The sequence below is a fragment of the Lactuca saligna genome, chromosome 8 (genome assembly GCF_052625555.1).
Source record: "Lactuca saligna cultivar CGN05327 chromosome 8, ASM5262555v1, whole genome shotgun sequence".
In the NCBI taxonomy this organism is placed as follows: domain Eukaryota; kingdom Viridiplantae; phylum Streptophyta; class Magnoliopsida; order Asterales; family Asteraceae; genus Lactuca; species Lactuca saligna.
In genome coordinates, this window is record NC_136424.1 from 120,373,017 (window position 1) to 120,380,981 (window position 7,965).

Genomic DNA, 7,965 nt, shown 5'->3' on the forward strand with positions numbered 1-7,965 from the left:
TTAAGCTTATTTAGTGTGTTATTGAGTGCTTTAATAGGAAGGTATTGCATCAGAGAGTTGGAGAAGAAGATCAAACTTGTACATTTGAAGTTAGCTTGTGCTCAAGAAGCTCCAGAAGGTATAAAGTTCCAAACCTTATGCATATATGCATAGATCTTACCATTTTACTTTAATTGAAGCATTTCTTGTCCCAAAATCCATAAGGTGGTGCATTATGTGATTTGGACGAAAAAGGTTGTCCTTCTAGACTCTTGAAGGGACCTTGAGTGATAAAAATGAGGTCCCATTAGTTGTATGTGTCCCATGCATGGAGAAATAAGGTCTTAATTGATTAATACAAAGCATTAAGAACTTTATGGACATCTAAAGTGATAAAGTTCATGTCTTTATGGATCCTAGTCATGTTAGGTCTCTGGATCTGAAGTTTGGGCTTAAGTGCTTAAGCCATTAAGCACTTAATAAGGTTTTGGAAAGCTGTCGAGTACGCCCCACGTAAATCCAGTACGCCCAGTGTACTGGATCAACCACCCCGATGGTGGTCAACATCTGGACGAGTACCCCCCGCATACCAGAGGAGTACGCCCCGCGTACGTCCTCTATTGGGCCTTTGACAAATGGGCTTCGAATTTTGGGCTGTTTATGGACTAAATAGAATTGGGCCTTTGCTGGAATTTGTAAATAAGATATTTTGGGCCCAGTAGTGATAGTGGATCATAGGGTTAGGCTCAATTAGGAAGTTAGGCCCAATTTAGTAAATTGGGCTGATAATGGGCTTTATATATGGACTTTCAAGTCAATGACTGGGTATTTGGGCCTTAGCCCAATAAAGAAAATGGACTTAATGAATGGTGTTGACATTTAGTCAAGAAGGTTATTTTGGGTATTAACTTAGTATTTATTGTGTAATAATTTGAGATTCCCGGTGAGACAGAAGTCATAAATTTACAGTATTTCAGCACTACTTGCGAGGCGAGTTATCATCACTATATCAACAGGGTCTAAGGCACCAAGGCCGACCCTTTATGGATTGTATCCGGTTATGACATGAAATGTTTATTGGTTTGCATCCTGGTAGTTGGGATGAGGTTATGTTTATGCTTAGTGACTTGGTTCGGTCGGTATCCTGGTTATAGGATGGTATTATGTGATATGCTAGTATGATCTGTTAGATCGGTATCCTGATAGATAGGATGGTATTATGTGTTATGTGGTATGATCCCTTTGATCAGTTCGTTGTCTATAGACTGTTATGTGATTATCTGTTATATATGCACATATTTTTTTGGCAGTTGAGGATTATTTGCTTTGTGCGAAAGCCAATAGACCTGGGCATTCAAACCTGTTGGTTGTGGGTCGTGAGTGTTCCATCCCGAGGATGATTGGACTCATAGTATGTGAGCATTCCAACATGTTGGTTGTGGTCCTGGGGTATTCCATCCCGAGGATGATTGGATCCATAGTATGTTGGCATTCCAACCGATTGGTTGAGGATCGTGGCAAGGCGAAGGCTTGATCACACAGCTCCTCATGCTTTATTTATGATTATGGGAAAACTCTGATATTAGACTATTTTGAAAACAAATTGGTAATAACTGCTGGTTTCAAATGTTTTGAAAAGTTTTAAATTGGCTTGAATTTTACGGGTGTTGCAACAAAGGTAAAATCTCACCCTTTTCTTTATTTACATTATAACTTTGGGTTCTTGGATGTTTGTTATGTCATATGTGTCTACTCATTATTGTCAGATTCAATTCCCATTTAGAAGTAAGTTTTACCTGTTTCTTGCTTATTTACCTAGAAAAACTTCAAGCTCATTTTATTTATATACCTATTTCTTACTTATGTACCTTCAAATTTCGAGTATGTTGCTTGCTAATTTCTATCAATTTCGATTTTGGTTTTGTTTAGTTTGAAGATTGATTGATTTTATGATATTTTTACACATATTTTTTTATGTAAACTGAATCAATTTCTTTGATTATGCAACAAACATTGTAATAAAATGTTGAAAGGAGTTTTTGTTACTCATGAAGGTATTGTGGGGGAAGATTTCCAAGCGGTACTTTCTAGGTGGAAAATGTTCTTTCTCTAAATGTGCAGGTGATGTTGAAACTGTAGAAGAAAGAACAAGATTGCTAGTTTACATTCTCTTATTATACGCTTTGTCATGGGAGTAGATTAGATAAGGATTGCAAGTTCACAATTACTACTATGTTGGGCTCTTTTCTACTATGGTTATTTATTATTTACGTTTTTAGAAGTTTATCATGAACAAATAGTTATGCTCCTTTAGTTGTACGATAGAAATAGTTCTTGAAACCACTATTTAAAGATATTTTATAAATTGGTTTTAATTATCAAGATTGCATATTCTTCCTTATGATCTTAAACATAATTCCAAGCAAATGAAAAAAGAATCAAACAACATAAACTCAGTCATATGTGGTCATAAGGGTATATAGTCATTTTTCATCATTCACCATAGTCAGCCAGAAAAATAATCAAACAACATAAATTCAGTCACATGTGGACTTAGTCAGAACTTCTAATTCAGTCAACTTATAACCCATTGAGCTCTAACTCAGTTAACAACTATCAAACGACCCCTTAGACACCCAATCGAACAATTAGGTCTTCTTCTTCCAAACAAGGCGTGTTCATCCGGTGAACTCCAACTACCCATCTTCTCTTAAAAATCAATCGAAAGTAACCAAAAATCTCAACACATTCACTTTATTTCCCCCATTCTTTTTCTTTTTTGAAAGAAGAGAATCGTCGGGCCACCGGACCAGAGGCCATGCCAGTGCTTCATCGTCAGGAGCTTTACTTGAACTGCGGCAGAGCAGTAGTTGAACAAGAAGACAAATTTCTAGGATGCAGCTTCAGGTTTTAGTCAGAAGCTACGGAAATGGAAACAAAAGCATAAGGAGAAGAAGAAAATCGAGGTAGAAAATGAGATTATGTGATTGTCTCCGTCCCCTTGCAACCCCAAACTACTGACGACCACCAACATCGACTTCACTAGAGGTAACCTCACTCAGCGATCCAACAAAAAGCCCCTTCAAAACTAATAGATTTTGTTGGATCAAGTCTGGATCTTCATCGAAAGTCTCAACTTATTCAATTTCTTTCCCCCTTTATTTTTCTATTTTAAATTGTCGGACCACCGGACTAGAGGCCATGTTGGTGCTTCATCGTCAGTAAGTTTATGTAAGTCGTTGGATCGTTAAGAATGGTGATCCTCTGTTATTCCATTTTTATGATTTGCAATATAGGATCGCCAGGTAAAATCATGAGGAGGAGGTGAGGTGGAGGTATTGTAACAAGGAGTCATGATAACGAAAGATACGAAGTCATGGTATTTTTTTATCCTTCAAATACACGGTTCCAATACTAAAACCTAAGTTGGGTTTTTCTATTTGACGAGTTTTCGTGTTGTTCCTCCTCGATTCTTGAAGCGATTTCTCACTATATGCAAGTGTGTTTGGTTTATAATGTATTTGAATCGCAAATGTGGGTGTGACTAGGCATACACATAGGATCCTAGTGTATTAAATATGTGTTTATGTAGCACTAAAACCTACTATAATGGGTTAAGTGTTAAAAATAACAGATAAAAATAAAGTTTATTCCCTTAATATATAAAAGATAATAACTGAGTGATCTTTTAAAACAATCATGACAACTTCGTTAGGTTAAAAATACATTTTCTCTTTTATATTTTAATCGATTTTTATATTTTATTAAATAGAAGTATAATTTCTTGATTATTATATATTAAAAATCAAACAAATTGTAATGGTTGTTTAAAAAATACATTATAATTTATAGGTGTTTCAACAAAAAAAAGAGATTTCAATAAGTCAGAATTTCTAACTTTTCAAAACTTCTTATAATTTTTTGGGTTGTAAAAATTAAATACTTCTTAAAACATGTATAAGTTAAGACAAATATTAAAAAAAAAAATTTATTGACTTTCTCGGGAAAGTCAATCCAAATAATTTTTAAAACCTCATTTTTTCATCACTATAAGTCAGTAAGTCATTTTGCCTAAAAATCATTTTGAGGTTCAAAAGGAAATCCTAAACACCCTTTTAATCTTATAATATTTAAGACTTGAGGTTAAAAATTGTTTTGCATTGAAAAAAAGTATCTATATTTTAGCTTATTGACAAAAAAAAAAACCTGCATTGATATTTTGTTTACAATTTAACCATTGAAGCCTAATATTATTTGAGGTAACCTGCAAATTAAACTAAATTGCAAGTAATAACCGGTTCTAGTGGTTGAATTGCAAAAAAATAAAATAAATAAATAAATAAATAAAAAATCAATGGTGGATTTTTTGTCAATAAAACCAAAAATATAAGATTTTTTTTCCCTTAGTTACTAATGCCAAACAATGTAGTTGTACATAGAAAGAAATTTGGAGATTGTGGTGGTATGGTGGGGAAATGACATTAGAAGACTATTTGAATATTTCTTGGATGAGGAAGAGATTAATGGGAAAATAAGAAGGGGCAAAGAAATTTAAGGCTATGAGGAAGATAACAAGGGTCGAAGGCTGACGAAGTTTGGTGTAAAGAAAAGTCAAAATATCTATTGAAAGTAGTAAAGTCAAAATGAAATCTAAGTTTTATGAGTCACTCAATAAATGAATAAATATTTGCCACGCTAAAAAAAGGAAAGTCCACGTTATACAACTCCCCAACTTGTAAGACTAAATAGTATACAAACCTTAGAAATCTTTTTGCAAATGAAATTAGAAGTTTTATTCCAATTTACATATAATACCCTAGTGTTTTGATCATTTATCATGTATTAAACTAGATTGCCATCGACATCAGAATGTTACTGTTTGTGGTTTTTAGATAAACTGATAAACCAAACTGTTATAAATTGAAAGTTTGCAACGATGATTAAAGCTCAATATATTGAGTAAATTACACGAATGATCCCTATGGTTTAGGGGTAATTCGTACGTTTGGTCCCTAACTTATTTTTTTAACTTGAAAGGTCCCTACTATTTATTTTTGTTACGCATTTGGATCCTGTCTTATCCAAAAAGACTATTTTACCCTTGATTTTTTACTTTATTTAAATAAACACACCCACAACCCCACCCACCACAACCCCACCCCACTCACTTTATCTTACATACTCTACCATTTTCCCCTATTTAAATAATAGTATTTTTAGGTAAGACATGGACCAAATGAGTAACAAAACAAACGGTAGAGACCAAACTCGTAACAAAAACAAACATTAGTGATATTCTGAGTTAAAAAATAAATTAGAGACAAAGAGTATAAATTACCCCAAACCATAAGGATCATTTGTGTAATTTACTCTATATTATATTTGACATAGGAAAGCATGACAAAAATACAGTGTGATCAAAATTTTTATTGAAGTTAATATCAAAGATCACTTTAAGCTTTAATGTAAAACATACTAACAATCGATCATGCTTATAAAAAGTTATAAATTTTCAAAATAAATTAACTACTAAAAGTGCATTTTAAGAGTACTGATTTGGATAATACGATAAATACGGTGCAAAAGACATTTCATAAATGACAAAAGTTGTGTTCTAGCCTTCTAGGGAGGCTTTTGATTTAAAAAATTATATTTATACTGAATAACCTCTCATTTAGACTTTGAAACCCTTTGATGTGAAATTCTTTTATTAGTACTTGTTCATTATTGGAATGGACACTTTATTGTTTGAATATGCTTGAACCCATATAAGATCAATTTGATGTGCTTTTATGGGGAGCCCATTTCTGTTAAAGTTAGCAAAAAAGCACTTAAACGATTGACATAAGCCCTTGTAAGCATCCTATGCTCCACAAAAATGAAATCTAGAAAAAATAGTCAAAGATATACTTATGCAACACAATAATTCACAATTTAACTCTCCAACGATGGAGTTACTGATTGAATGTGTAATAATTTTTTTACAACAACTAAAAATTTACAAATTTTACCCACCACAAACTCGGACCCTCAACAGGTTAATATATATATATATATATATATATATATATATATATATATATATATATATATATATATAGGGTAAGGTTCAATAAATAACTATAATTAACCAAGGAACCAATCTTTTTTTCAACTTTTAGAGCTTATTTTTTATAAAAATAACTAAAAATACAGAAACTCATAACTTTTTATCCTTTTTCCAATGATATCAAATTCAATTTTTTTTACGTCAAATTCACAATGTGAATTTTTGAAAATTCACAACGTGAATCTGGATTCACACGGTGAATCCGAAAACTATTTTTCACATTCATAATGTTAATATATGAATTTAGATATTTTTAGATTTTTTTTTTCGATAAATAATAAGCTCTAGACATTAAAAAAAAGATTTGATTCCTTGAAGAATCAATAATTATGGTTCTCTATTGAACTTTTTTTTTCTCTCTCTCTCTCTCTCTCTATATATATATATATATATATATATATATATATATATATATATATATATATATATATATATATATATATATATATATATATATATATATATATATATATATATATGAACTTTTTCCAACCAAAGGTTTGAAGATTTGGGTTTGGTGATAATTGATAAAATATCCATATTTAGACCAAACCAAAACTAATATATGGTTTTTGGTTTCATTTTTAAGGTGATGGTTTTTTTAGACAAATCTTTATTATTAAAATAGTGAAATCAATTCCTCAAGATAATATCAAATTTTATTCCTTGATTTTTTATGTTAACGACGTTGTGGGCTATATGATAAGGTTGTTGGCCCATTTGAGTGTTTTTGGAAACAATTCAAAATGGGCTTCCTCGAATCAATAAAGCTACGGGCCTTACAAACCAAACCTCCCTAAATGAATTATAAATAATTAAATATAACATCTATTTTTAAATTTGTTAATATATTTAAATTCATGTACAAGTTCAAACATCCCATTCTATCATATAACAAAAACTCTACAACTTTGTAATAAACTATTGTTAATGCTCATTTAATATTTTTATACTTTTGTTCAATTGAGCTTGTGTAAGTAGTTAAAACTTCTTTAGTCTACAAATACACAAAGTTATCGATTCTCACATCTCACAATACCTTTAAAAATCAAAGCAACATTCATCAATCATAAACCATGGATCATAATAATAAAAGAATTTTAACTAATATGAATAAAAATAAATGTATTATTACTATTAATGTACAAGATATGTGATTGCCAATGCTACGAGTAGAAGCACATAAGCTATCCCTTGATCAATTGCTGCCCCTGCATTTAATTACCATATAGCATAAGTATTTTCTTTCACAAATTAAAACATTATAATAAAAAAAATCAGCATATAATAATTAATTATCTAAGAAAAAAAAAGGAAATTAAACTAAACCCACCATCATTTGAAGGATTTGGAGTTGGTGAAGGAGCAAAGTTTTGGGCTTGAGTAAGTTGAAGAATCGCCATAACCATGAAACCGATAACTGGTAGAACATCTAATCTCATCATTTTGGATTAAAATAGAAGAATGAGAATAATAATATTTAATTAATAAAGAAGATGTAAAAGTAAAACAGAAGGGAGTTAGAGAAAGGAAAAGAAGGAATGGATGAATGAGAGTTTTTGGAATGAGTTTGTGTATAAATACTAAATAGATGCAGATATCGGGAAGAAGAAGAAAGGTTGAAGTTTCTTTCAGATGAGAAAAGGCAGCCGCATACGTGTGACTTTGACCGGAACTTTTTGAAGTCAAATGAACACGTGGACTCTGAATCGTCGTTGCTGACCGGAAATTCTAGAAAACTTCATAATATTTTATAACGAGTAAATAAAATTGGTATTTCATCCTGCATGGGTAGAAACAAATTGCCTAATGAATAGACGAATTTAAAATTGTTATAGTCAACTCAACATTATTTATGATGGTAAAATATCCTGCCC

At 31.4% G+C, this 7,965-nt stretch overlaps 1 long non-coding RNA gene across 1 annotated transcript; it reads right to left on the bottom strand.

The window, feature by feature from the left end:
* Positions 1 to 7,198: 7,198 nt before the first annotated feature.
* Positions 7,199 to 7,638, bottom strand: LOC145011991 (uncharacterized). Its single transcript, XR_013664345.1, has 2 exons — positions 7,422 to 7,638; positions 7,199 to 7,299 (listed from the first exon to the last, which is right to left on the bottom strand). It is a non-coding gene; the product is annotated as an uncharacterized LOC145011991 (long non-coding RNA).
* Positions 7,639 to 7,965: the final 327 nt, after the last annotated feature.